The sequence below is a fragment of the Micromesistius poutassou genome, assembly GCF_964030765.1.
Source record: "Micromesistius poutassou genome assembly, chromosome: 5".
In the NCBI taxonomy this organism is placed as follows: Eukaryota; Metazoa; Chordata; class Actinopteri; order Gadiformes; family Gadidae; genus Micromesistius; species Micromesistius poutassou.
This window is the reverse complement of record NC_140275.1, coordinates 4009435-4035993: the sequence shown is the minus strand read 5'-3', so window position 1 is coordinate 4035993 and position 26559 is coordinate 4009435. Positions and strand designations below refer to the sequence as shown.

General features: G+C 43.0%; 33 non-coding genes across 33 annotated transcripts; all 33 read left to right on the top strand.

Annotated features, from left to right (window-relative positions):
• The first annotated feature begins 293 nt into the window (after positions 1-293).
• On the top strand, positions 294-509 carry LOC311344102 (small nucleolar RNA U3). Its single transcript, XR_014633573.1, has one exon. It is a non-coding gene; the product is annotated as a small nucleolar RNA U3 (small nucleolar RNA).
• A 577-nt stretch (positions 510-1086) lies between these two features.
• On the top strand, positions 1087-1178 carry AC3HAE_014276 (transfer RNA arginine (anticodon UCU)). Its single transcript is given in 2 exon segments — positions 1087-1123; positions 1143-1178. It is a non-coding gene; the product is annotated as a tRNA-Arg (tRNA).
• Positions 1179-1571: 393 nt separating this feature from the next.
• Positions 1572-1787, top strand: LOC311344146 (small nucleolar RNA U3). The gene has a single exon (XR_014633613.1). It is a non-coding gene; the product is annotated as a small nucleolar RNA U3 (small nucleolar RNA).
• Positions 1788-2849: 1062 nt separating this feature from the next.
• LOC311344058 (small nucleolar RNA U3) lies at positions 2850-3065 on the top strand. Its single transcript, XR_014633533.1, has one exon. It is a non-coding gene; the product is annotated as a small nucleolar RNA U3 (small nucleolar RNA).
• A 577-nt stretch (positions 3066-3642) lies between these two features.
• AC3HAE_014275 (transfer RNA arginine (anticodon UCU)) lies at positions 3643-3734 on the top strand. The gene is given in 2 exon segments: positions 3643-3679; positions 3699-3734. It is a non-coding gene; the product is annotated as a tRNA-Arg (tRNA).
• A 393-nt stretch (positions 3735-4127) lies between these two features.
• Positions 4128-4343, top strand: LOC311344057 (small nucleolar RNA U3). Its single transcript, XR_014633532.1, has one exon. It is a non-coding gene; the product is annotated as a small nucleolar RNA U3 (small nucleolar RNA).
• A 668-nt stretch (positions 4344-5011) lies between these two features.
• LOC311344033 (small nucleolar RNA U3) lies at positions 5012-5227 on the top strand. Its single transcript, XR_014633509.1, has one exon. It is a non-coding gene; the product is annotated as a small nucleolar RNA U3 (small nucleolar RNA).
• A 1062-nt stretch (positions 5228-6289) lies between these two features.
• On the top strand, positions 6290-6505 carry LOC311344145 (small nucleolar RNA U3). Its single transcript, XR_014633612.1, has one exon. It is a non-coding gene; the product is annotated as a small nucleolar RNA U3 (small nucleolar RNA).
• A 577-nt stretch (positions 6506-7082) lies between these two features.
• Positions 7083-7174, top strand: AC3HAE_014273 (transfer RNA arginine (anticodon UCU)). Its single transcript is given in 2 exon segments — positions 7083-7119; positions 7139-7174. It is a non-coding gene; the product is annotated as a tRNA-Arg (tRNA).
• Positions 7175-7567: 393 nt separating this feature from the next.
• On the top strand, positions 7568-7783 carry LOC311344047 (small nucleolar RNA U3). Its single transcript, XR_014633523.1, has one exon. It is a non-coding gene; the product is annotated as a small nucleolar RNA U3 (small nucleolar RNA).
• A 668-nt stretch (positions 7784-8451) lies between these two features.
• Positions 8452-8667, top strand: LOC311344091 (small nucleolar RNA U3). Its single transcript, XR_014633563.1, has one exon. It is a non-coding gene; the product is annotated as a small nucleolar RNA U3 (small nucleolar RNA).
• Positions 8668-9335: 668 nt separating this feature from the next.
• On the top strand, positions 9336-9551 carry LOC311344090 (small nucleolar RNA U3). The gene has a single exon (XR_014633562.1). It is a non-coding gene; the product is annotated as a small nucleolar RNA U3 (small nucleolar RNA).
• Positions 9552-10219: 668 nt separating this feature from the next.
• Positions 10220-10435, top strand: LOC311344089 (small nucleolar RNA U3). The gene has a single exon (XR_014633561.1). It is a non-coding gene; the product is annotated as a small nucleolar RNA U3 (small nucleolar RNA).
• Positions 10436-11103: 668 nt separating this feature from the next.
• Positions 11104-11319, top strand: LOC311344088 (small nucleolar RNA U3). The gene has a single exon (XR_014633560.1). It is a non-coding gene; the product is annotated as a small nucleolar RNA U3 (small nucleolar RNA).
• A 668-nt stretch (positions 11320-11987) lies between these two features.
• Positions 11988-12203, top strand: LOC311344055 (small nucleolar RNA U3). The gene has a single exon (XR_014633530.1). It is a non-coding gene; the product is annotated as a small nucleolar RNA U3 (small nucleolar RNA).
• Positions 12204-12871: 668 nt separating this feature from the next.
• On the top strand, positions 12872-13087 carry LOC311344030 (small nucleolar RNA U3). Its single transcript, XR_014633507.1, has one exon. It is a non-coding gene; the product is annotated as a small nucleolar RNA U3 (small nucleolar RNA).
• A 577-nt stretch (positions 13088-13664) lies between these two features.
• Positions 13665-13756, top strand: AC3HAE_014272 (transfer RNA arginine (anticodon UCU)). Its single transcript is given in 2 exon segments — positions 13665-13701; positions 13721-13756. It is a non-coding gene; the product is annotated as a tRNA-Arg (tRNA).
• Positions 13757-14149: 393 nt separating this feature from the next.
• LOC311344143 (small nucleolar RNA U3) lies at positions 14150-14365 on the top strand. The gene has a single exon (XR_014633610.1). It is a non-coding gene; the product is annotated as a small nucleolar RNA U3 (small nucleolar RNA).
• A 577-nt stretch (positions 14366-14942) lies between these two features.
• On the top strand, positions 14943-15034 carry AC3HAE_014270 (transfer RNA arginine (anticodon UCU)). Its single transcript is given in 2 exon segments — positions 14943-14979; positions 14999-15034. It is a non-coding gene; the product is annotated as a tRNA-Arg (tRNA).
• Positions 15035-15427: 393 nt separating this feature from the next.
• LOC311344046 (small nucleolar RNA U3) lies at positions 15428-15643 on the top strand. Its single transcript, XR_014633522.1, has one exon. It is a non-coding gene; the product is annotated as a small nucleolar RNA U3 (small nucleolar RNA).
• A 668-nt stretch (positions 15644-16311) lies between these two features.
• Positions 16312-16527, top strand: LOC311344087 (small nucleolar RNA U3). The gene has a single exon (XR_014633559.1). It is a non-coding gene; the product is annotated as a small nucleolar RNA U3 (small nucleolar RNA).
• Positions 16528-17195: 668 nt separating this feature from the next.
• LOC311344085 (small nucleolar RNA U3) lies at positions 17196-17411 on the top strand. The gene has a single exon (XR_014633558.1). It is a non-coding gene; the product is annotated as a small nucleolar RNA U3 (small nucleolar RNA).
• A 668-nt stretch (positions 17412-18079) lies between these two features.
• Positions 18080-18295, top strand: LOC311344084 (small nucleolar RNA U3). Its single transcript, XR_014633557.1, has one exon. It is a non-coding gene; the product is annotated as a small nucleolar RNA U3 (small nucleolar RNA).
• A 668-nt stretch (positions 18296-18963) lies between these two features.
• On the top strand, positions 18964-19179 carry LOC311344083 (small nucleolar RNA U3). The gene has a single exon (XR_014633556.1). It is a non-coding gene; the product is annotated as a small nucleolar RNA U3 (small nucleolar RNA).
• Positions 19180-19847: 668 nt separating this feature from the next.
• On the top strand, positions 19848-20063 carry LOC311344082 (small nucleolar RNA U3). The gene has a single exon (XR_014633555.1). It is a non-coding gene; the product is annotated as a small nucleolar RNA U3 (small nucleolar RNA).
• Positions 20064-20731: 668 nt separating this feature from the next.
• Positions 20732-20947, top strand: LOC311344081 (small nucleolar RNA U3). Its single transcript, XR_014633554.1, has one exon. It is a non-coding gene; the product is annotated as a small nucleolar RNA U3 (small nucleolar RNA).
• Positions 20948-21615: 668 nt separating this feature from the next.
• LOC311344079 (small nucleolar RNA U3) lies at positions 21616-21831 on the top strand. Its single transcript, XR_014633552.1, has one exon. It is a non-coding gene; the product is annotated as a small nucleolar RNA U3 (small nucleolar RNA).
• Positions 21832-22499: 668 nt separating this feature from the next.
• Positions 22500-22715, top strand: LOC311344044 (small nucleolar RNA U3). Its single transcript, XR_014633520.1, has one exon. It is a non-coding gene; the product is annotated as a small nucleolar RNA U3 (small nucleolar RNA).
• A 577-nt stretch (positions 22716-23292) lies between these two features.
• AC3HAE_014269 (transfer RNA arginine (anticodon UCU)) lies at positions 23293-23384 on the top strand. The gene is given in 2 exon segments: positions 23293-23329; positions 23349-23384. It is a non-coding gene; the product is annotated as a tRNA-Arg (tRNA).
• Positions 23385-23777: 393 nt separating this feature from the next.
• Positions 23778-23993, top strand: LOC311344142 (small nucleolar RNA U3). Its single transcript, XR_014633609.1, has one exon. It is a non-coding gene; the product is annotated as a small nucleolar RNA U3 (small nucleolar RNA).
• A 668-nt stretch (positions 23994-24661) lies between these two features.
• Positions 24662-24877, top strand: LOC311344096 (small nucleolar RNA U3). Its single transcript, XR_014633568.1, has one exon. It is a non-coding gene; the product is annotated as a small nucleolar RNA U3 (small nucleolar RNA).
• Positions 24878-25454: 577 nt separating this feature from the next.
• AC3HAE_014268 (transfer RNA arginine (anticodon UCU)) lies at positions 25455-25546 on the top strand. Its single transcript is given in 2 exon segments — positions 25455-25491; positions 25511-25546. It is a non-coding gene; the product is annotated as a tRNA-Arg (tRNA).
• Positions 25547-25939: 393 nt separating this feature from the next.
• On the top strand, positions 25940-26155 carry LOC311344099 (small nucleolar RNA U3). The gene has a single exon (XR_014633570.1). It is a non-coding gene; the product is annotated as a small nucleolar RNA U3 (small nucleolar RNA).
• Positions 26156-26559: the final 404 nt, after the last annotated feature.

Below are 26559 nucleotides of genomic sequence, written 5' to 3'. Positions count from 1 at the left end.
GGCCATGGAAGAAATATTGCGTCCCTGCCAAACCCAAACTTAGAACTGCAAAACAGAGGAGTGGCGTGGAATTCAAATTCAGAGTCTAAAGTTAAGGTGGCGTCACAAAGAAGGTGAAAACACAGGACCACTACTTGCAAAATAGGTCGAGTTCTCTGGTACATATTGCAAATGCCACGGCAGAGATAGATATTTGTGTTAATTCTGAATCACAAGGAAAACACTTCTTAAATTACCACTAGTGATGACGTCGTTCCAATCGATGGCTTCCAATGATCACGCTGTACCGAGGTAAGACTGTATTTTCAGGGATCATTTCTATAGTTCTTGTCTTGAGAAATGTTGTTCCAAAGTGTTTGGTCTCGCAAACCACGATGAAGAGACATGATGTTCCTTCTAAAGCAGGAAGTCTGCAGTGAAAAATGACCACGGTCATGTGTTCACTGTTGTTGATGACTTGTCTGTGTTTCTTTGTGGAACATAGAAGGATGGAATATGGTCAGAGTGGCTGAGACTTTTTGACTTTAAAAGATAAGAACTCATACTGCGAGCACTTTCACCTGACGTGCTTCACTGAAGCTTAGGGTTAATTAATGCTGCTAAAGGCAATCCATTGATCTGTTGGGTGAAAAATCGAGTACATTGAAGGAGCCGTTTCCAGCCTGTTACTGCATGGGACAATTCCTCTTTTAAACGGAGGAGACCGTTCCACCTTCACGGAAAGTTGTCCTTTCGGGGTTCAGTTGAGGAAATGTTGGGGTTTCATTCATTTTCCAGTATTCGGCAACGTCAAAATGTAGCACAAGTGTAAGATGGAAGCTTCTCAGATATGACCAAAACTGCCGAACTTTGTTCCTGGTCAGCGTCGCTTCTGGCTGAACGCATTCCAATTTAGTACAGGCTTAAATCAGGAAAACATTCCGGAGGACGAGGCCGTCGACCAAAGGTTAACAAAAGTGTCATTCACAGCCTACAGGGTTTTTGGCCCTCTAACAAGTAATTTATGTGATATTGAAGATGGGACAAGGAAACACATTTGCCTTCAGGTAATTCAAAAAGTATAGACCAGAGAATGGTACTGCACAGGGCTCCGTGGCGCAATGGATAGCGCGTTGGACTTCTAGTGAACAGCAGAAGAAGGCATTCAAAGGTTGTGGGTTCGAGTCCCACTGGAGTCGTGGTTGAACCCGAGATGTGCGTTGAGACTTTTTCAAACCCTAACTGTGCCACATTAAAGCAAAGTCCATGGACTAAGTTTTTTAAGGGAACTTGGACCTGGGCCATGGAAGAAATATTGCGTCCCTGCCAAACCCAAACTTAGAACTGCAAAACAGAGGAGTGGCGTGGAATTCAAATTCAGAGTCTAAAGTTAAGGTGGCGTCACAAAGAAGGTGAAAACACAGGACCACTACTTGCAAAATAGGTCGAGTTCTCTGGTACATATTGCAAATGCCACGGCAGAGATAGATATTTGTGTTAATTCTGAATCACAAGGAAAACACTTCTTAAATTACCACTAGTGATGACGTCGTTCCAATCGATGGCTTCCAATGATCACGCTGTACCGAGGTAAGACTGTACTTTCAGGGATCATTTCTATAGTTCTTGTCTTGAGAAATGTTGTTCCAAAGTGTTTGGTCTCGCAAACCACGATGAAGAGACATGATGTTCCTTCTAAAGCAGGAAGTCTGCAGTGAATAATGACCACGGTCATGTGTTCACTGTTGTTGATGACTTGTCTGTGTTTCTTTGTGGAACATAGAAGGAGGGAATATGGTCAGAGTGGCTGAGACTTTTTGACTTTAAAAGATAAGAACTCATACTGCGAGCACTTTCACCTGACGTGCTTCACTGAAGCTTAGGGTTAATGAATGCTGCTAAAGGCAATCCATTGATCTGTCGGGTGAAAAATCGAGTAGATTGAAGGAGCCGTTTCCAGCCTGTTACTACATGGGACAATTCCTCTTTTAAACGGAGGAGACCGTTCCACCTTCACGGAAAGTTGTCCTTTCGGGGTTCAGTTGAGGAAATGTTGGGGTTTCATTCATTTTCCAGTATTCAGCAACGTCAAAATGTAGCACAAGTGTAAGATGGAAGCTTCTCAGATATGACCAAAACTGCCGAACTTTGTTCCTGGTCAGCGTCGCTTCTGGCTGAACGCATTCCAATTTAGTACAGGCTTAAATCAGGAAAACATTCCGGAGGACGAGGTCGTCGACCAAAGGTTAACAAAAGTGTCATTCACAGCCTACAGGGTTTTTGGCCCTCTAACAAGTAATTTATGTGATATTGAAGATGGGACAAGGAAACACATTTGCCTTCAGGTGATTCAAAAAGTATAGACCAGAGAATGGCACTGCACAGTGCTCCGTGGCGCAATCGATAGCGCGTTGGACTTCTAGTGAACAGCAGACAAAGGCATTCAAAGGTTGTGGGTTTGAGTCCCACTGGAGTCGTGGTTGAACCCGAGTTGTGCGTTGAGACATTTTCAAACCCTAACTGTGACACATTAAAGAAAAGTCCATGGACTAAGTTTTTTAAGGGAACTTGGACCTGGGCCATGGAAGAAATATTGCGTCCCTGCCAAACCCAAACTTAGAACTGCAAAACAGAGGAGTGGCGTGGAATTCAAATTCAGAGTCTAAAGTTAAGGTGGCGTCACAAAGAAGGTGAAAACACAGGACCACTACTTGCAAAATAGGTCGAGTTCTCTGGTACATATTGCAAATGCCACGGCAGAGATAGATATTTGTGTTAATTCTGAATCACAAGGAAAACACTTCTTAAATTACCACTAGTGATGACGTCGTTCCAATCGATGGCTTCCAATGATCACACTGTACCGAGGTAAGACTGTACTTTCAGGGATCATTTCTATAGTTCTAGTCTTGAGAAATGTTGTTCCAAAGTGTTTGGTCTCGCAAACCACGATGAAGAGACATGATATTCCTTCTAAAGCAGGAAGTCTGCAGTGAATAATGACCACGGTCATGTGTTCACTGTTGTTGATGACTTGTCTGTGTTTCTTTGTGGAACATAGAAGGATGGAATATGGTCAGAGTGGCTGAGACTTTTTGACTTTAAAAGATAAGAACTCATACTGCAAGCACTTTCACCTGACGTGCTTCACTGAAGCTTAGGGATAATAATTGCTGATAAAGGCAATCCATTGATCTGTCAGGTGAAAAATCGAGTACATTGAAGGAGCCGTTTCCAGCCTGTTACTACATGGGACAATTCCTCTTTTAAACGGAGGAGACCGTTCCACCTTCACGGAAAGTTGTCCTTTCGGGGTTCAGTTGAGGAAATGTTGGGGTTTCATTCATTTTCCAGTATTCGGCAACGTCAAAATGTAGCACAAGTGTAAGATGGAAGCTTCTCAGATATGACCAAAACTGCCGAACTTTGTTCCTGGTCAGCGTCGCTTCTGGCTGAACGCATTCCAATTTAGTACAGGCTTAAATCAGGAAAACATTCCGGAGGACGAGGCCGTCGACCAAAGGTTAACAAAAGTGTCATTCACAGCCTACAGGGTTTTTGGCCCTCTAACAAGTAATTTATGTCATATTGAAGATGGGACAAGGAAACACATTTGCCTTCAGGTAATTCAAAAAGTATAGACCAGAGAATAGTACTGCACAGGGCTCCGTGGCGCAATGGATAGCGTGTTGGACTTCTAGTGAACAGCAGAAGAAGGCATTCAAAGGTTGTGGGTTCGAGTCCCACTGGAGTCGTGGTTGAACCCGAGATGTGCGTTGAGACTTTTTCAAACCCTAACTGTGCCACATTAAAGCAAAGTCCATGGACTAAGTTTTTTAAGGGAACTTGGACCTGGGCCATGGAAGAAATATTGCGTCCCTGCCAAACCCAAACTTAGAACTGCAAAACAGAGGAGTGGCGTGGAATTCAAATTCAGAGTCTAAAGTTAAGGTGGCGTCACAAAGAAGGTGAAAACACAGGACCACTACTTGCAAAATAGGTCGAGTTCTCTGGTACATATTGCAAATGCCACGGCAGAGATAGATATTTGTGTTAATTCTGAATCACAAGGAAAACACTTCTTAAATTACCACTAGTGATGACGTTGTTCCAATCGATGGCTTCCAATGATCACGCTGTACCGAGGTAAGACTGTACTTTCAGGGATCATTTCTATAGTTCTTGTCTTGAGAAATGTTCTTCCAAAGTGTTTGGTCTCGCAAACCACGATGAAGAGACATGATGTTCCTTCTAAAGCAGGAAGTCTGCAGTGAAAAATGACCACGGTCATGTGTTCACTGTTGTTGATGATTTGTCTGTGTTTCTTTGTGGAACATAGAAGGATGGAATATGGTCAGAGTGGCTGAGACTTTTTGACTTTAAAAGATAAGAACTCATACTGCGAGCACTTTCACCTGACGTGCTTCACTGAAGCTTAGGGTTAATTAATGCTGCTAAAGGCAATCCATTGATCTGTCGGGTGAAAAATCGAGTAGATTGAAGGAGCCGTTTCCAGCCTGTTACTACATGGGACAATTCCTCTTTTAAACGGAGGAGACCGTTCCACCTTCACGGAAAGTTGTCCTTTCGGGGTTCAGTTGAGGAAATGTTGGGGTTTCATTCATTTTCCAGTATTCGGCAACGTCAAAATGTAGCACAAGTGTAAGATGTGCTAACCCTAACTGTGCCACATTAAAGCAAAGTCCATGGACTAAGTTTTTTAAGGGAACTTGGACCTGGGCCATGGAAGAAATATTGCGTCCCTGCCAAACCCAAACTTAGAACTGCAAAACAGAGGAGTGGCGTGGAATTCAAATTCAGAGTCTAAAGTTAAGGTGGCGTCACAAAGAAGGTGAAAACACAGGACCACTACTTGCAAAATAGGTCGAGTTCTCTGGTACATATTGCAAATGCCACGGCAGAGATAGATATTTGTGTTAATTCTGAATCACAAGGAAAACACTTCTTAAATTACCACTAGTGATGACGTCGTTCCAATCGATGGCTTCCAATGATCACGCTGTACCGAGGTAAGACTGTACTTTCAGGGATCATTTCTATAGTTCTTGTCTTGAGAAATGTTCTTCCAAAGTGTTTGGTCTCGCAAACCACGATGAAGAGACATGATGTTCCTTCTAAAGCAGGAAGTCTGCAGTGAATAATGACCACGGTCATGTGTTCACTGTTGTTGATGACTTGTCTGTGTTTCTTTGTGGATCATAGAAGGAGGGAATATGGTCAGAGTGGCTGAGACTTTTTGACTTTAAAAGATAAGAACTCATACTGCGAGCACTTTAACCTGACGTGCTTCACTGAAGCTTAGGGTTAATGAATGCTGCTAAAGGCAATCCATTGATCTGTCGGGTGAAAAATCGAGTAGATTGAAGGAGCCGTTTCCAGCCTGTTACTACATGGGACAATTCCTCTTTTAAACGGAGGAGACCGTTCCACCTTCACGGAAAGTTGTCCTTTCGGGGTTCAGTTGAGGAAATGTTGGGGTTTCATTCATTTTCCAGTATTCGGCAACGTCAAAATGTAGCACAAGTGTAAGATGGAAGCTTCTCAGATATGACCAAAACTGCCGAACTTTGTTCCTGGTCAGCGTCGCTTCTGGCTGAACGCATTCCAATTTAGTACAGGCTTAAATCAGGAAAACATTCCGGAGGACGAGGCCGTCGACCAAAGGTTAACAAAAGTGTCATTCACAGCCTACAGGGTTTTTGGCCCTCTAACAAGTAATTTATGTCATATTGAAGATGGGACAAGGAAACACATTTGCCTTCAGGTAATTCAAAAAGTATAGACCAGAGAATGGTACTGCACAGGGCTCCGTGGCGCAATGGATAGCGAGTTGGACTTCTAGTGAACAGCAGAAGAAGGCATTCAAAGGTTGTGGGTTCGAGTCCTACTGGAGTCGTGGTTGAACCCGAGATGTGCGTTGAGACTTTTTCAAACCCTAACTGTGCCACATTAAAGCAAAGTCAATGGACTAAGTTTTTTAAGGGAACTTGGACCTGGGCCATGGAAGAAATATTGCGTCCCTGCCAAACCCAAACTTAGAACTGCAAAACAGAGGAGTGGCGTGGAATTCAAATTCAGAGTCTAAAGTTAAGGTGGCGTCACAAAGAAGGTGAAAACACAGGACCACTACTTGCAAAATAGGTCGAGTTCTCTGGTACATATTGCAAATGCCACGGCAGAGATAGATATTTGTGTTAATTCTGAATCACAAGGAAAACACTTCTTAAATTACCACTAGTGATGACGTCGTTCCAATCGATGGCTTCCAATGATCACGCTGTACCGAGGTAAGACTGTACTTTCAGGGATCATTTCTATAGTTCTTGTCTTGAGAAATGTTGTTCCAAAGTGTTTGGTCTCGCAAACCACGATGAAGAGACATGATGTTCCTTCTAAAGCAGGAAGTCTGCAGTGAATAATGACCACGGTCATGTGTTCACTGTTGTTGATGACTTGTCTGTGTTTCTTTGTGGAACATAGAAGGAGGGAATATGGTCAGAGTGGCTGAGACTTTTTGACTTTAAAAGATAAGAACTCATACTGCGAGCACTTTCACCTGACGTGCTTCACTGAAGCTTAGGGTTAATGAATGCTGCTAAAGGCAATCCATTGATCTGTCGGGTGAAAAATCGAGTAGATTGAAGGAGCCGTTTCCAGCCTGTTACTACATGGGACAATTCCTCTTTTAAACGGAGGAGACCGTTCCACCTTCACGGAAAGTTGTCCTTTCGGGGTTCAGTTGAGGAAATGTTGGGGTTTCATTCATTTTCCAGTATTCGGCAACGTCAAAATGTAGCACAAGTGTAAGATGGAAGCTTCTCAGATATGACCAAAACTGCCGAACTTTGTTCCTGGTCAGCGTCGCTTCTGGCTGAACGCATTCCAATTTAGTACAGGCTTAAATCAGGAAAACATTCCGGAGGACGAGGCCGTCGACCAAAGGTTAACAAAAGTGTCATTCACAGCCTACAGGGTTTTTGGCCCTCTAACAAGTAATTTATGTGATATTGAAGATGGGACAAGGAAACACATTTGCCTTCAGGTAATTCAAAAAGTATAGACCAGAGAATGGTACTGCACAGGGCTCCGTGGCGCAATGGATAGCGCGTTGGACTTCTAGTGAACAGCAGAAGAAGGCATTCAAAGGTTGTGGGTTCGAGTCCCACTGGAGTCGTGGTTGAACCCGAGATGTGCGTTGAGACTTTTTCAAACCCTAACTGTGCCACATTAAAGCAAAGTCCATGGACTAAGTTTTTTAAGGGAACTTGGACCTGGGCCATGGAAGAAATATTGCGTCCCTGCCAAACCCAAACTTAGAACTGCAAAACAGAGGAGTGGCGTGGAATTCAAATTCAGAGTCTAAAGTTAAGGTGGCGTCACAAAGAAGGTGAAAACACAGGACCACTACTTGCAAAATAGGTCGAGTTCTCTGGTACATATTGCAAATGCCACGGCAGAGATAGATATTTGTGTTAATTCTGAATCACAAGGAAAACACTTCTTAAATTACCACTAGTGATGACGTCGTTCCAATCGATGGCTTCCAATGATCACGCTGTACCGAGGTAAGACTGTACTTTCAGGGATCATTTCTATAGTTCTTGTCTTGAGAAATGTTCTTCCAAAGTGTTTGGTCTCGCAAACCACGATGAAGAGACATGATGTTCCTTCTAAAGCAGGAAGTCTGCAGTGAGTAATGACCACGGTCATGTGTTCACTGTTGTTGATGACTTGTCTGTGTTTCTTTGTGGAACATAGAAGGATGGAATATGGTCAGAGTGGCTGAGACTTTTTGACTTTAAAAGATAAGAACTCATACTGCGAGCACTTTCACCTGACGTGCTTCACTGAAGCTTAGGGTTAATGAATGCTGCTAAAGGCAATCCATTGAACTGTCGGGTGAAAAATCGAGTAGATTGAAGGAGCCGTTTCCAGCCTGTTACTACATGGGACAATTCCTCTTTTAAACGGAGGAGACCGTTCCACCTTCACGGAAAGTTGTCCTTTCGGGGTTCAGTTGAGGAAATGTTGGGGTTTCATTCATTTTCCAGTATTCGGCAACGTCAAAATGTAGCACAAGTGTAAGATGTGCTAACCCTAACTGTGCCACATTAAAGCAAAGTCCATGGACTAAGTTTTTTAAGGGAACTTGGACCTGGGCCATGGAAGAAATATTGCGTCCCTGCCAAACCCAAACTTAGAACTGCAAAACAGAGGAGTGGCGTGGAATTCAAATTCAGAGTCTAAAGTTAAGGTGGCGTCACAAAGAAGGTGAAAACACAGGACCACTACTTGCAAAATAGGTCGAGTTCTCTGGTACATATTGCAAATGCCAAGGCAGAGATAGATATTTGTGTTAATTCTGAATCACAAGGAAAACACTTCTTAAATTACCACTAGCGATGACGTCGTTCCAATCGATGGCTTCCAATGATCACGCTGTACCGAGGTAAGACTGTACTTTCAGGGATCATTTCTATAGTTCTTGTCTTGAGAAATGTTCTTCCAAAGTGTTTGGTCTCGCAAACCACGATGAAGAGACATGATGTTCCTTCTAAAGCAGGAAGTCTGCAGTGAAAAATGACCACGGTCATCTGTTCACTGTTGTTGATGACTTGTCTGTGTTTCTTTGTGGAACATAGAAGGATGGAATATGGTCAGAGTGGCTGAGACTTTTTGACTTTAAAAGATAAGAACTCATACTGCGAGCACTTTCACCTGACGTGCTTCACTGAAGCTTAGGGTTAATGAATGCTGCTAAAGGCAATCCATTGATCTGTCGGGTGAAAAATCGAGTACATTGAAGGAGCCGTTTCCAGCCTGTTACTGCATGGGACAATTCCTCTTTTAAACGGAGGAGACCGTTCCACCTTCACGGAAAGTTGTCCTTTCGGGGTTCAGTTGAGGAAATGTTGGGGTTTCATTCATTTTCCAGTATTCGGCAACGTCAAAATGTAGCACAAGTGTAAGATGTGCTAACCCTAACTGTGCCACATTAAAGCAAAGTCCATGGACTAAGTTTTTTAAGGGAACTTGGACCTGGGCCATGGAAGAAATATTGCGTCCCTGCCAAACCCAAACTTAGAACTGCAAAACAGAGGAGTGGCGTGGAATTCAAATTCAGAGTCTAAAGTTAAGGTGGCGTCACAAAGAAGGTGAAAACACAGGACCACTACTTGCAAAATAGGTCGAGTTCTCTGGTACATATTGCAAATGCCACGGCAGAGATAGATATTTGTGTTAATTCTGAATCACAAGGAAAACACTTCTTAAATTACCACTAGCGATGACGTCGTTCCAATCGATGGCTTCCAATGATCACGCTGTACCGAGGTAAGACTGTACTTTCAGGGATCATTTCTATAGTTCTTGTCTTGAGAAATGTTCTTCCAAAGTGTTTGGTCTCGCAAACCACGATGAAGAGACATGATGTTCCTTCTAAAGCAGGAAGTCTGCAGTGAAAAATGACCACGGTCATCTGTTCACTGTTGTTGATGACTTGTCTGTGTTTCTTTGTGGAACATAGAAGGATGGAATATGGTCAGAGTGGCTGAGACTTTTTGACTTTAAAAGATAAGAACTCATACTGCGAGCACTTTCACCTGACGTGCTTCACTGAAGCTTAGGGTTAATGAATGCTGCTAAAGGCAATCCATTGATCTGTCGGGTGAAAAATCGAGTACATTGAAGGAGCCGTTTCCAGCCTGTTACTGCATGGGACAATTCCTCTTTTAAACGGAGGAGACCGTTCCACCTTCACGGAAAGTTGTCCTTTCGGGGTTCAGTTGAGGAAATGTTGGGGTTTCATTCATTTTCCAGTATTCGGCAACGTCAAAATGTAGCACAAGTGTAAGATGTGCTAACCCTAACTGTGCCACATTAAAGCAAAGTCCATGGACTAAGTTTTTTAAGGGAACTTGAACCTGGGCCATGGAAGAAATATTGCGTCCCTGCCAAACCCAAACTTAGAACTGCAAAACAGAGGAGTGGCGTGGAATTCAAATTCAGAGTCTAAAGTTAAGGTGGCGTCACAAAGAAGGTGAAAACACAGGACCACTACTTGCAAAATAGGTTGAGTTCTCTGGTACATATTGCAAATGCCACGGCAGAGATAGATATTTGTGTTAATTCTGAATCACAAGGAAAACACTTCTTAAATTACCACTAGCGATGACGTCGTTCCAATCGATGGCTTCCAATGATCACGCTGTACCGAGGTAAGACTGTACTTTCAGGGATCATTTCTATAGTTCTTGTCTTGAGAAATGTTCTTCCAAAGTGTTTGGTCTCGCAAACCACGATGAAGAGACATGATGTTCCTTCTAAAGCAGGAAGTCTGCAGTGAAAAATGACCACGGTCATCTGTTCACTGTTGTTGATGACTTGTCTGTGTTTCTTTGTGGAACATAGAAGGATGGAATATGGTCAGAGTGGCTGAGACTTTTTGACTTTAAAAGATAAGAACTCATACTGCGAGCACTTTCACCTGACGTGCTTCACTGAAGCTTAGGGTTAATGAATGCTGCTAAAGGCAATCCATTGATCTGTCGGGTGAAAAATCGAGTACATTGAAGGAGCCGTTTCCAGCCTGTTACTGCATGGGACAATTCCTCTTTTAAACGGAGGAGACCGTTCCACCTTCACGGAAAGTTGTCCTTTCGGGGTTCAGTTGAGGAAATGTTGGGGTTTCATTCATTTTCCAGTATTCGGCAACGTCAAAATGTAGCACAAGTGTAAGATGTGCTAACCCTAACTGTGCCACATTAAAGCAAAGTCCATGGACTAAGTTTTTTAAGGGAACTTGGACCTGGGCCATGGAAGAAATATTGCGTCCCTGCCAAACCCAAACTTAGAACTGCAAAACAGAGGAGTGGCGTGGAATTCAAATTCAGAGTCTAAAGTTAAGGTGGCGTCACAAAGAAGGTGAAAACACAGGACCACTACTTGCAAAATAGGTCGAGTTCTCTGGTACATATTGCAAATGCCACGGCAGAGATAGATATTTGTGTTAATTCTGAATCACAAGGAAAACACTTCTTAAATTACCACTAGCGATGACGTCGTTCCAATCGATGGCTTCCAATGATCACGCTGTACCGAGGTAAGACTGTACTTTCAGGGATCATTTCTATAGTTCTTGTCTTGAGAAATGTTCTTCCAAAGTGTTTGGTCTCGCAAACCACGATGAAGAGACATGATGTTCCTTCTAAAGCAGGAAGTCTGCAGTGAAAAATGACCACGGTCATCTGTTCACTGTTGTTGATGACTTGTCTGTGTTTCTTTGTGGAACATAGAAGGATGGAATATGGTCAGAGTGGCTGAGACTTTTTGACTTTAAAAGATAAGAACTCATACTGCGAGCACTTTCACCTGACGTGCTTCACTGAAGCTTAGGGTTAATGAATGCTGCTAAAGGCAATCCATTGATCTGTCGGGTGAAAAATCGAGTACATTGAAGGAGCCGTTTCCAGCCTGTTACTGCATGGGACAATTCCTCTTTTAAACGGAGGAGACCGTTCCACCTTCACGGAAAGTTGTCCTTTCGGGGTTCAGTTGAGGAAATGTTGGGGTTTCATTCATTTTCCAGTATTCGGCAACGTCAAAATGTAGCACAAGTGTAAGATGTGCTAACCCTAACTGTGCCACATTAAAGCAAAGTCCATGGACTAAGTTTTTTAAGGGAACTTGGACCTGGGCCATGGAAGAAATATTGCGTCCCTGCCAAACCCAAACTTAGAACTGCAAAACAGAGGAGTGGCGTGGAATTCAAATTCAGAGTCTAAAGTTAAGGTGGCGTCACAAAGAAGGTGAAAACACAGGACCACTACTTGCAAAATAGGTCGAGTTCTCTGGTACATATTGCAAATGCCACGGCAGAGATAGATATTTGTGTTAATTCTGAATCACAAGGAAAACACTTCTTAAATTACCACTAGTGATGACGTTGTTCCAATCGATGGCTTCCAATGATCACGCTGTACCGAGGTAAGACTGTACTTTCAGGGATCATTTCTATAGTTCTTGTCTTGAGAAATGTTCTTCCAAAGTGTTTGGTCTCGCAAACCACGATGAAGAGACATGATGTTCCTTCTAAAGCAGGAAGTCTGCAGTGAAAAATGACCACGGTCATGTGTTCACTGTTGTTGATGATTTGTCTGTGTTTCTTTGTGGAACATAGAAGGATGGAATATGGTCAGAGTGGCTGAGACTTTTTGACTTTAAAAGATAAGAACTCATACTGCGAGCACTTTCACCTGACGTGCTTCACTGAAGCTTAGGGTTAATTAATGCTGCTAAAGGCAATCCATTGATCTGTCGGGTGAAAAATCGAGTAGATTGAAGGAGCCGTTTCCAGCCTGTTACTACATGGGACAATTCCTCTTTTAAACGGAGGAGACCGTTCCACCTTCACGGAAAGTTGTCCTTTCGGGGTTCAGTTGAGGAAATGTTGGGGTTTCATTCATTTTCCAGTATTCGGCAACGTCAAAATGTAGCACAAGTGTAAGATGTGCTAACCCTAACTGTGCCACATTAAAGCAAAGTCCATGGACTAAGTTTTTTAAGGGAACTTGGACCTGGGCCATGGAAGAAATATTGCGTCCCTGCCAAACCCAAACTTAGAACTGCAAAACAGAGGAGTGGCGTGGAATTCAAATTCAGAGTCTAAAGTTAAGGTGGCGTCACAAAGAAGGTGAAAACACAGGACCACTACTTGCAAAATAGGTCGAGTTCTCTGGTACATATTGCAAATGCCACGGCAGAGATAGATATTTGTGTTAATTCTGAATCACAAGGAAAACACTTCTTAAATTACCACTAGTGATGACGTCGTTCCAATCGATGGCTTCCAATGATCACGCTGTACCGAGGTAAGACTGTACTTTCAGGGATCATTTCTATAGTTCTTGTCTTGAGAAATGTTCTTCCAAAGTGTTTGGTCTCGCAAACCACGATGAAGAGACATGATGTTCCTTCTAAAGCAGGAAGTCTGCAGTGAATAATGACCACGGTCATGTGTTCACTGTTGTTGATGACTTGTCTGTGTTTCTTTGTGGATCATAGAAGGAGGGAATATGGTCAGAGTGGCTGAGACTTTTTGACTTTAAAAGATAAGAACTCATACTGCGAGCACTTTAACCTGACGTGCTTCACTGAAGCTTAGGGTTAATGAATGCTGCTAAAGGCAATCCATTGATCTGTCGGGTGAAAAATCGAGTAGATTGAAGGAGCCGTTTCCAGCCTGTTACTACATGGGACAATTCCTCTTTTAAACGGAGGAGACCGTTCCACCTTCACGGAAAGTTGTCCTTTCGGGGTTCAGTTGAGGAAATGTTGGGGTTTCATTCATTTTCCAGTATTCGGCAACGTCAAAATGTAGCACAAGTGTAAGATGGAAGCTTCTCAGATATGACCAAAACTGCCGAACTTTGTTCCTGGTCAGCGTCGCTTCTGGCTGAACGCATTCCAATTTAGTACAGGCTTAAATCAGGAAAACATTCCGGAGGACGAGGCCGTCGACCAAAGGTTAACAAAAGTGTCATTCACAGCCTACAGGGTTTTTGGCCCTCTAACAAGTAATTTATGTCATATTGAAGATGGGACAAGGAAACACATTTGCCTTCAGGTAATTCAAAAAGTATAGACCAGAGAATGGTACTGCACAGGGCTCCGTGGCGCAATGGATAGCGCGTTGGACTTCTAGTGAACAGCAGAAGAAGGCATTCAAAGGTTGTGGGTTCGAGTCCTACTGGAGTCGTGGTTGAACCCGAGATGTGCGTTGAGACTTTTTCAAACCCTAACTGTGCCACATTAAAGCAAAGTCAATGGACTAAGTTTTTTAAGGGAACTTGGACCTGGGCCATGGAAGAAATATTGCGTCCCTGCCAAACCCAAACTTAGAACTGCAAAACAGAGGAGTGGCGTGGAATTCAAATTCAGAGTCTAAAGTTAAGGTGGCGTCACAAAGAAGGTGAAAACACAGGACCACTACTTGCAAAATAGGTCGAGTTCTCTGGTACATATTGCAAATGCCACGGCAGAGATAGATATTTGTGTTAATTCTGAATCACAAGGAAAACACTTCTTAAATTACCACTAGTGATGACGTCGTTCCAATCGATGGCTTCCAATGATCACGCTGTACCGAGGTAAGACTGTACTTTCAGGGATCATTTCTATAGTTCTTGTCTTGAGAAATGTTGTTCCAAAGTGTTTGGTCTCGCAAACCACGATGAAGAGACATGATGTTCCTTCTAAAGCAGGAAGTCTGCAGTGAATAATGACCACGGTCATGTGTTCACTGTTGTTGATGACTTGTCTGTGTTTCTTTGTGGAACATAGAAGGAGGGAATATGGTCAGAGTGGCTGAGACTTTTTGACTTTAAAAGATAAGAACTCATACTGCGAGCACTTTCACCTGACGTGCTTCACTGAAGCTTAGGGTTAATGAATGCTGCTAAAGGCAATCCATTGATCTGTCGGGTGAAAAATCGAGTAGATTGAAGGAGCCGTTTCCAGCCTGTTACTACATGGGACAATTCCTCTTTTAAACGGAGGAGACCGTTCCACCTTCACGGAAAGTTGTCCTTTCGGGGTTCAGTTGAGGAAATGTTGGGGTTTCATTCATTTTCCAGTATTCGGCAACGTCAAAATGTAGCACAAGTGTAAGATGGAAGCTTCTCAGATATGACCAAAACTGCCGAACTTTGTTCCTGGTCAGCGTCGCTTCTGGCTGAACGCATTCCAATTTAGTACAGGCTTAAATCAGGAAAACATTCCGGAGGACGAGGCCGTCGACCAAAGGTTAACAAAAGTGTCATTCACAGCCTACAGGGTTTTTGGCCCTCTAACAAGTAATTTATGTGATATTGAAGATGGGACAAGGAAACACATTTGCCTTCAGGTAATTCAAAAAGTATAGACCAGAGAATGGTACTGCACAGGGCTCCGTGGCGCAATGGATAGCGCGTTGGACTTCTAGTGAACAGCAGAAGAAGGCATTCAAAGGTTGTGGGTTCGAGTCCCACTGGAGTCGTGGTTGAACCCGAGATGTGCGTTGAGACTTTTTCAAACCCTAACTGTGCCACATTAAAGCAAAGTCCATGGACTAAGTTTTTTAAGGGAACTTGGACCTGGGCCATGGAAGAAATATTGCGTCCCTGCCAAACCCAAACTTAGAACTGCAAAACAGAGGAGTGGCGTGGAATTCAAATTCAGAGTCTAAAGTTAAGGTGGCGTCACAAAGAAGGTGAAAACACAGGACCACTACTTGCAAAATAGGTCGAGTTCTCTGGTACATATTGCAAATGCCACGGCAGAGATAGATATTTGTGTTAATTCTGAATCACAAGGAAAACACTTCTTAAATTACCACTAGTGATGACGTCGTTCCAATCGATGGCTTCCAATGATCACGCTGTACCGAGGTAAGACTGTACTTTCAGGGATCATTTCTATAGTTCTTGTCTTGAGAAATGTTCTTCCAAAGTGTTTGGTCTCGCAAACCACGATGAAGAGACATGATGTTCCTTCTAAAGCAGGAAGTCTGCAGTGAGTAATGACCACGGTCATGTGTTCACTGTTGTTGATGACTTGTCTGTGTTTCTTTGTGGAACATAGAAGGATGGAATATGGTCAGAGTGGCTGAGACTTTTTGACTTTAAAAGATAAGAACTCATACTGCGAGCACTTTCACCTGACGTGCTTCACTGAAGCTTAGGGTTAATGAATGCTGCTAAAGGCAATCCATTGAACTGTCGGGTGAAAAATCGAGTAGATTGAAGGAGCCGTTTCCAGCCTGTTACTACATGGGACAATTCCTCTTTTAAACGGAGGAGACCGTTCCACCTTCACGGAAAGTTGTCCTTTCGGGGTTCAGTTGAGGAAATGTTGGGGTTTCATTCATTTTCCAGTATTCGGCAACGTCAAAATGTAGCACAAGTGTAAGATGTGCTAACCCTAACTGTGCCACATTAAAGCAAAGTCCATGGACTAAGTTTTTTAAGGGAACTTGGACCTGGGCCATGGAAGAAATATTGCGTCCCTGCCAAACCCAAACTTAGAACTGCAAAACAGAGGAGTGGCGTGGAATTCAAATTCAGAGTCTAAAGTTAAGGTGGCGTCACAAAGAAGGTGAAAACACAGGACCACTACTTGCAAAATAGGTCGAGTTCTCTGGTACATATTGCAAATGCCAAGGCAGAGATAGATATTTGTGTTAATTCTGAATCACAAGGAAAACACTTCTTAAATTACCACTAGCGATGACGTCGTTCCAATCGATGGCTTCCAATGATCACGCTGTACCGAGGTAAGACTGTACTTTCAGGGATCATTTCTATAGTTCTTGTCTTGAGAAATGTTCTTCCAAAGTGTTTGGTCTCGCAAACCACGATGAAGAGACATGATGTTCCTTCTAAAGCAGGAAGTCTGCAGTGAAAAATGACCACGGTCATCTGTTCACTGTTGTTGATGACTTGTCTGTGTTTCTTTGTGGAACATAGAAGGATGGAATATGGTCAGAGTGGCTGAGACTTTTTGACTTTAAAAGATAAGAACTCATACTGCGAGCACTTTCACCTGACGTGCTTCACTGAAGCTTAGGGTTAATGAATGCTGCTAAAGGCAATCCATTGATCTGTCGGGTGAAAAATCGAGTACATTGAAGGAGCCGTTTCCAGCCTGTTACTGCATGGGACAATTCCTCTTTTAAACGGAGGAGACCGTTCCACCTTCACGGAAAGTTGTCCTTTCGGGGTTCAGTTGAGGAAATGTTGGGGTTTCATTCATTTTCCAGTATTCGGCAACGTCAAAATGTAGCACAAGTGTAAGATGTGCTAACCCTAACTGTGCCACATTAAAGCAAAGTCCATGGACTAAGTTTTTTAAGGGAACTTGGACCTGGGCCATGGAAGAAATATTGCGTCCCTGCCAAACCCAAACTTAGAACTGCAAAACAGAGGAGTGGCGTGGAATTCAAATTCAGAGTCTAAAGTTAAGGTGGCGTCACAAAGAAGGTGAAAACACAGGACCACTACTTGCAAAATAGGTCGAGTTCTCTGGTACATATTGCAAATGCCACGGCAGAGATAGATATTTGTGTTAATTCTGAATCACAAGGAAAACACTTCTTAAATTACCACTAGCGATGACGTCGTTCCAATCGATGGCTTCCAATGATCACGCTGTACCGAGGTAAGACTGTACTTTCAGGGATCATTTCTATAGTTCTTGTCTTGAGAAATGTTCTTCCAAAGTGTTTGGTCTCGCAAACCACGATGAAGAGACATGATGTTCCTTCTAAAGCAGGAAGTCTGCAGTGAAAAATGACCACGGTCATCTGTTCACTGTTGTTGATGACTTGTCTGTGTTTCTTTGTGGAACATAGAAGGATGGAATATGGTCAGAGTGGCTGAGACTTTTTGACTTTAAAAGATAAGAACTCATACTGCGAGCACTTTCACCTGACGTGCTTCACTGAAGCTTAGGGTTAATGAATGCTGCTAAAGGCAATCCATTGATCTGTCGGGTGAAAAATCGAGTACATTGAAGGAGCCGTTTCCAGCCTGTTACTGCATGGGACAATTCCTCTTTTAAACGGAGGAGACCGTTCCACCTTCACGGAAAGTTGTCCTTTCGGGGTTCAGTTGAGGAAATGTTGGGGTTTCATTCATTTTCCAGTATTCGGCAACGTCAAAATGTAGCACAAGTGTAAGATGTGCTAACCCTAACTGTGCCACATTAAAGCAAAGTCCATGGACTAAGTTTTTTAAGGGAACTTGAACCTGGGCCATGGAAGAAATATTGCGTCCCTGCCAAACCCAAACTTAGAACTGCAAAACAGAGGAGTGGCGTGGAATTCAAATTCAGAGTCTAAAGTTAAGGTGGCGTCACAAAGAAGGTGAAAACACAGGACCACTACTTGCAAAATAGGTTGAGTTCTCTGGTACATATTGCAAATGCCACGGCAGAGATAGATATTTGTGTTAATTCTGAATCACAAGGAAAACACTTCTTAAATTACCACTAGCGATGACGTCGTTCCAATCGATGGCTTCCAATGATCACGCTGTACCGAGGTAAGACTGTACTTTCAGGGATCATTTCTATAGTTCTTGTCTTGAGAAATGTTCTTCCAAAGTGTTTGGTCTCGCAAACCACGATGAAGAGACATGATGTTCCTTCTAAAGCAGGAAGTCTGCAGTGAAAAATGACCACGGTCATCTGTTCACTGTTGTTGATGACTTGTCTGTGTTTCTTTGTGGAACATAGAAGGATGGAATATGGTCAGAGTGGCTGAGACTTTTTGACTTTAAAAGATAAGAACTCATACTGCGAGCACTTTCACCTGACGTGCTTCACTGAAGCTTAGGGTTAATGAATGCTGCTAAAGGCAATCCATTGATCTGTCGGGTGAAAAATCGAGTACATTGAAGGAGCCGTTTCCAGCCTGTTACTGCATGGGACAATTCCTCTTTTAAACGGAGGAGACCGTTCCACCTTCACGGAAAGTTGTCCTTTCGGGGTTCAGTTGAGGAAATGTTGGGGTTTCATTCATTTTCCAGTATTCGGCAACGTCAAAATGTAGCACAAGTGTAAGATGTGCTAACCCTAACTGTGCCACATTAAAGCAAAGTCCATGGACTAAGTTTTTTAAGGGAACTTGGACCTGGGCCATGGAAGAAATATTGCGTCCCTGCCAAACCCAAACTTAGAACTGCAAAACAGAGGAGTGGCGTGGAATTCAAATTCAGAGTCTAAAGTTAAGGTGGCGTCACAAAGAAGGTGAAAACACAGGACCACTACTTGCAAAATAGGTCGAGTTCTCTGGTACATATTGCAAATGCCACGGCAGAGATAGATATTTGTGTTAATTCTGAATCACAAGGAAAACACTTCTTAAATTACCACTAGCGATGACGTCGTTCCAATCGATGGCTTCCAATGATCACGCTGTACCGAGGTAAGACTGTACTTTCAGGGATCATTTCTATAGTTCTTGTCTTGAGAAATGTTCTTCCAAAGTGTTTGGTCTCGCAAACCACGATGAAGAGACATGATGTTCCTTCTAAAGCAGGAAGTCTGCAGTGAAAAATGACCACGGTCATCTGTTCACTGTTGTTGATGACTTGTCTGTGTTTCTTTGTGGAACATAGAAGGATGGAATATGGTCAGAGTGGCTGAGACTTTTTGACTTTAAAAGATAAGAACTCATACTGCGAGCACTTTCACCTGACGTGCTTCACTGAAGCTTAGGGTTAATGAATGCTGCTAAAGGCAATCCATTGATCTGTCGGGTGAAAAATCGAGTACATTGAAGGAGCCGTTTCCAGCCTGTTACTGCATGGGACAATTCCTCTTTTAAACGGAGGAGACCGTTCCACCTTCACGGAAAGTTGTCCTTTCGGGGTTCAGTTGAGGAAATGTTGGGGTTTCATTCATTTTCCAGTATTCGGCAACGTCAAAATGTAGCACAAGTGTAAGATGTGCTAACCCTAACTGTGCCACATTAAAGCAAAGTCCATGGACTAAGTTTTTTAAGGGAACTTGGACCTGGGCCATGGAAGAAATATTGCGTCCCTGCCAAACCCAAACTTAGAACTGCAAAACAGAGGAGTGGCGTGGAATTCAAATTCAGAGTCTAAAGTTAAGGTGGCGTCACAAAGAAGGTGAAAACACAGGACCACTACTTGCAAAATAGGTCGAGTTCTCTGGTACATATTGCAAATGCCACGGCAGAGATAGATATTTGTGTTAATTCTGAATCACAAGGAAAACACTTCTTAAATTACCACTAGCGATGACGTCGTTCCAATCGATGGCTTCCAATGATCACGCTGTACCGAGGTAAGACTGTACTTTCAGGGATCATTTCTATAGTTCTTGTCTTGAGAAATGTTCTTCCAAAGTGTTTGGTCTCGCAAACCACGATGAAGAGACATGATGTTCCTTCTAAAGCAGGAAGTCTGCAGTGAAAAATGACCACGGTCATCTGTTCACTGTTGTTGATGACTTGTCTGTGTTTCTTTGTGGAACATAGAAGGATGGAATATGGTCAGAGTGGCTGAGACTTTTTGACTTTAAAAGATAAGAACTCATACTGCGAGCACTTTCACCTGACGTGCTTCACTGAAGCTTAGGGTTAATGAATGCTGCTAAAGGCAATCCATTGATCTGTCGGGTGAAAAATCGAGTACATTGAAGGAGCCGTTTCCAGCCTGTTACTGCATGGGACAATTCCTCTTTTAAACGGAGGAGACCGTTCCACCTTCACGGAAAGTTGTCCTTTCGGGGTTCAGTTGAGGAAATGTTGGGGTTTCATTCATTTTCCAGTATTCGGCAACGTCAAAATGTAGCACAAGTGTAAGATGTGCTAACCCTAACTGTGCCACATTAAAGCAAAGTCCATGGACTAAGTTTTTTAAGGGAACTTGGACCTGGGCCATGGAAGAAATATTGCGTCCCTGCCAAACCCAAACTTAGAACTGCAAAACAGAGGAGTGGCGTGGAATTCAAATTCAGAGTCTAAAGTTAAGGTGGCGTCACAAAGAAGGTGAAAACACAGGACCACTACTTGCAAAATAGGTCGAGTTCTCTGGTACATATTGCAAATGCCACGGCAGAGATAGATATTTGTGTTAATTCTGAATCACAAGGAAAACACTTCTTAAATTACCACTAGCGATGACGTCGTTCCAATCGATGGCTTCCAATGATCACGCTGTACCGAGGTAAGACTGTACTTTCAGGGATCATTTCTATAGTTCTTGTCTTGAGAAATGTTCTTCCAAAGTGTTTGGTCTCGCAAACCACGATGAAGAGACATGATGTTCCTTCTAAAGCAGGAAGTCTGCAGTGAAAAATGACCACGGTCATCTGTTCACTGTTGTTGATGACTTGTCTGTGTTTCTTTGTGGAACATAGAAGGATGGAATATGGTCAGAGTGGCTGAGACTTTTTGACTTTAAAAGATAAGAACTCATACTGCGAGCACTTTCACCTGACGTGCTTCACTGAAGCTTAGGGTTAATGAATGCTGCTAAAGGCAATCCATTGATCTGTCGGGTGAAAAATCGAGTACATTGAAGGAGCCGTTTCCAGCCTGTTACTGCATGGGACAATTCCTCTTTTAAACGGAGGAGACCGTTCCACCTTCACGGAAAGTTGTCCTTTCGGGGTTCAGTTGAGGAAATGTTGGGGTTTCATTCATTTTCCAGTATTCGGCAACGTCAAAATGTAGCACAAGTGTAAGATGTGCTAACCCTAACTGTGCCACATTAAAGCAAAGTCCATGGACTAAGTTTTTTAAGGGAACTTGGACCTGGGCCATGGAAGAAATATTGCGTCCCTGCCAAACCCAAACTTAGAACTGCAAAACAGAGGAGTGGCGTGGAATTCAAATTCAGAGTCTAAAGTTAAGGTGGCGTCACAAAGAAGGTGAAAACACAGGACCACTACTTGCAAAATAGGTCGAGTTCTCTGGTACATATTGCAAATGCCACGGCAGAGATAGATATTTGTGTTAATTCTGAATCACAAGGAAAACACTTCTTAAATTACCACTAGCGATGACGTCGTTCCAATCGATGGCTTCCAATGATCACGCTGTACCGAGGTAAGACTGTACTTTCAGGGATCATTTCTATAGTTCTTGTCTTGAGAAATGTTCTTCCAAAGTGTTTGGTCTCGCAAACCACGATGAAGAGACATGATGTTCCTTCTAAAGCAGGAAGTCTGCAGTGAAAAATGACCACGGTCATCTGTTCACTGTTGTTGATGACTTGTCTGTGTTTCTTTGTGGAACATAGAAGGATGGAATATGGTCAGAGTGGCTGAGACTTTTTGACTTTAAAAGATAAGAACTCATACTGCGAGCACTTTCACCTGACGTGCTTCACTGAAGCTTAGGGTTAATGAATGCTGCTAAAGGCAATCCATTGATCTGTCGGGTGAAAAATCGAGTACATTGAAGGAGCCGTTTCCAGCCTGTTACTGCATGGGACAATTCCTCTTTTAAACGGAGGAGACCGTTCCACCTTCACGGAAAGTTGTCCTTTCGGGGTTCAGTTGAGGAAATGTTGGGGTTTCATTCATTTTCCAGTATTCGGCAACGTCAAAATGTAGCACAAGTGTAAGATGTGCTAACCCTAACTGTGCCACATTAAAGCAAAGTCCATGGACTAAGTTTTTTAAGGGAACTTGGACCTGGGCCATGGAAGAAATATTGCGTCCCTGCCAAACCCAAACTTAGAACTGCAAAACAGAGGAGTGGCGTGGAATTCAAATTCAGAGTCTAAAGTTAAGGTGGCGTCACAAAGAAGGTGAAAACACAGGACCACTACTTGCAAAATAGGTCGAGTTCTCTGGTACATATTGCAAATGCCACGGCAGAGATAGATATTTGTGTTAATTCTGAATCACAAGGAAAACACTTCTTAAATTACCACTAGTGATGACGTCGTTCCAATCGATGGCTTCCAATGATCACGCTGTACCGAGGTAAGACTGTACTTTCAGGGATCATTTCTATAGTTCTTGTCTTGAGAAATGTTCTTCCAAAGTGTTTGGTCTCGCAAACCACGATGAAGAGACATGATGTTCCTTCTAAAGCAGGAAGTCTGCAGTGAATAATGACCACGGTCATGTGTTCACTGTTGTTGATGACTTGTCTGTGTTTCTTTGTGGAACATAGAAGGAGGGAATATGGTCAGAGTGGCTGAGACTTTTTGACATTAAAAGATAAGAACTCATACTGCGAGCACTTTCACCTGACGTGCTTCACTGAAGCTTAGGGTTAATGAATGCTGCTAAAGGCAATCCATTGATCTGTCGGGTGAAAAATCGAGTAGATTGAAGGAGCCGTTTCCAGCCTGTTACTACATGGGACAATTCCTCTTTTAAACGGAGGAGACCGTTCCACCTTCACGGAAAGTTGTCCTTTCGGGGTTCAGTTGAGGAAATGTTGGGGTTTCATTCATTTTCCAGTATTCGGCAACGTCAAAATGTAGCACAAGTGTAAGATGGAAGCTTCTCAGATATGACCAAAACTGCCGAACTTTGTTCCTGGTCAGCGTCGCTTCTGGCTGAACGCATTCCAATTTAGTACAGGCTTAAATCAGGAAAACATTCCGGAGGACGAGGCCGTCGACCAAAGGTTAACAAAAGTGTCATTCACAGCCTACAGGGTTTTTGGCCCTCTAACAAGTAATTTATGTCATATTGAAGATGGGACAAGGAAACACATTTGCCTTCAGGTAATTCAAAAAGTATAGACCAGAGAATGGTACTGCACAGGGCTCCGTGGCGCAAAGGATAGCGCGTTGGACTTCTAGTGAACAGCAGAAGAAGGCATTCAAAGGTTGTGGGTTCGAGTCCTACTGGAGTCGTGGTTGAACCCGAGATGTGCGTTGAGACTTTTTCAAACCCTAACTGTGCCACATTAAAGCAAAGTCAATGGACTAAGTTTTTTAAGGGAACTTGGACCTGGGCCATGGAAGAAATATTGCGTCCCTGCCAAACCCAAACTTAGAACTGCAAAACAGAGGAGTGGCGTGGAATTCAAATTCAGAGTCTAAAGTTAAGGTGGCGTCACAAAGAAGGTGAAAACACAGGACCACTACTTGCAAAATAGGTCGAGTTCTCTGGTACATATTGCAAATGCCACGGCAGAGATAGATATTTGTGTTAATTCTGAATCACAAGGAAAACACTTCTTAAATTACCACTAGTGATGACGTCGTTCCAATCGATGGCTTCCAATGATCACGCTGTACCGAGGTAAGACTGTACTTTCAGGGATCATTTCTATAGTTCTTGTCTTGAGAAATGTTGTTCCAAAGTGTTTGGTCTCGCAAACCACGATGAAGAGACATGATGTTCCTTCTAAAGCAGGAAGTCTGCAGTGAATAATGACCACGGTCATGTGTTCACTGTTGTTGATGACTTGTCTGTGTTTCTTTGTGGAACATAGAAGGAGGGAATATGGTCAGAGTGGCTGAGACTTTTTGACTTTAAAAGATAAGAACTCATACTGCGAGCACTTTCACCTGACGTGCTTCACTGAAGCTTAGGGTTAATGAATGCTGCTAAAGGCAATCCATTGATCTGTCGGGTGAAAAATCGAGTAGATTGAAGGAGCCGTTTCCAGCCTGTTACTACATGGGACAATTCCTCTTTTAAACGGAGGAGACCGTTCCACCTTCACGGAAAGTTGTCCTTTCGGGGTTCAGTTGAGGAAATGTTGGGGTTTCATTCATTTTCCAGTATTCGGCAACGTCAAAATGTAGCACAAGTGTAAGATGTGCTAACCCTAACTGTGCCACATTAAAGCAAAGTCCATGGACTAAGTTTTTTAAGGGAACTTGGACCTGGGCCATGGAAGAAATATTGCGTCCCTGCCAAACCCAAACTTAGAACTGCAAAACAGAGGAGTGGCGTGGAATTCAAATTCAGAGTCTAAAGTTAAGGTGGCGTCACAAAGAAGGTGAAAACACAGGACCACTACTTGCAAAATAGGTCGAGTTCTCTGGTACATATTGCAAATGCCACGGCAGAGATAGATATTTGTGTTAATTCTGAATCACAAGGAAAACACTTCTTAAATTACCACTAGTGATGACGTCGTTCCAATCGATGGCTTCCAATGATCACGCTGTACCGAGGTAAGACTGTACTTTCAGGGATCATTTCTATAGTTCTTGTCTTGAGAAATGTTCTTCCAAAGTGTTTGGTCTCGCAAACCACGATGAAGAGACATGATGTTCATTCTAAAGCAGGAAGTCTGCAGTGAAAAATGACCACGGTCATGTGTTCACTGTTGTTGATGACTTGTCTGTGTTTCTTTGTGGAACATAGAAGGATGGAATATGGTCAGAGTGGCTGAGACTTTTTGACTTTAAAAGATAAGAACTCATACTGCGAGCACTTTCACCTGACGTGCTTCACTGAAGCTTAGGGTTAATTAATGCTGCTAAAGGCAATCCATTGATCTGTTGGGTGAAAAATCGAGTACATTGAAGGAGCCGTTTCCAGCCTGTTACTGCATGGGACAATTCCTCTTTTAAACGGAGGAGACCGTTCCACCTTCACGGAAAGTTGTCCTTTCGGGGTTCAGTTGAGGAAATGTTGGGGTTTCATTCATTTTCCAGTATTCGGCAACGTCAAAATGTAGCACAAGTGTAAGATGGAAGCTTCTCAGATATGACCAAAACTGCCGAACTTTGTTCCTGGTCAGCGTCGCTTCTGGCTGAACGCATTCCAATTTAGTACAGGCTTAAATCAGGAAAACATTCCGGAGGACGAGGCCGTCGACCAAAGGTTAACAAAAGTGTCATTCACAGCCTACAGGGTTTTTGGCCCTCTAACAAGTAATTTATGTCATATTGAAGATGGGACAAGGAAACACATTTGCCTTCAGGTAATTCAAAAAGTATAGACCAGAGAATGGTACTGCACAGGGCTCCGTGGCGCAATGGATAGCGCGTTGGACTTCTAGTGAACAGCAGAAGAAGGCATTCAAAGGTTGTGGGTTCGAGTCCTACTGGAGTCGTGGTTGAACCCGAGATGTGCGTTGAGACTTTTTCAAACCCTAACTGTGCCACATTAAAGCAAAGTCAATGGACTAAGTTTTTTAAGGGAACTTGGACCTGGGCCATGGAAGAAATATTGCGTCCCTGCCAAACCCAAACTTAGAACTGCAAAACAGAGGAGTGGCGTGGAATTCAAATTCAGAGTCTAAAGTTAAGGTGGCGTCACAAAGAAGGTGATAACACAGGACCACTACTTGCAAAATAGGTCGAGTTCTCTGGTACATATTGCAAATGCCACGGCAGAGATAGATATTTGTGTTAATTCTGAATCACAAGGAAAACACTTCTTAAATTACCACTAGTGATGACGTCGTTCCAATCGATGGCTTCCAATGATCACGCTGTACCGAGGTAAGACTGTACTTTCAGGGATCATTTCTATAGTTCTTGTCTTGAGAAATGTTGTTCCAAAGTGTTTGGTCTCGCAAACCACGATGAAGAGACATGATGTTCCTTCTAAAGCAGGAAGTCTGCAGTGAAAAATGACCACGGTCATGTGTTCACTGTTGTTGATGACTTGTCTGTGTTACTTTGTGGAACATAGAAGGATGGAATATGGTCAGAGTGGCTGAGACTTTTTGACTTTAAAAGATAAGAACTCATACTGCGAGCACTTTCACCTGACGTGCTTCACTGAAGCTTAGGGTTAATGAATGCTGCTAAAGGCAATCCATTGATCTGTCGGGTGAAAAATCGAGTACATTGAAGGAGCCGTTTCCAGCCTGTTACTGCATGGGACAATTCCTCTTTTAAACGGAGGAGACCGTTCCACCTTCACGGAAAGTTGTCCTTTCGGGGTTCAGTTGAGGAAATGTTGGGGTTTCATTCATTTTCCAGTATTCGGCAACGTCAAAATGTAGCACAAGTGTAAGATGGAAGCTTCTCAGATATGACCAAAACTGCCGAACTTTGTTCCTGGTCAGCGTCGCTTCTGGCTGAACGCATTCCAATTTAGTACAGGCTTAAATCAGGA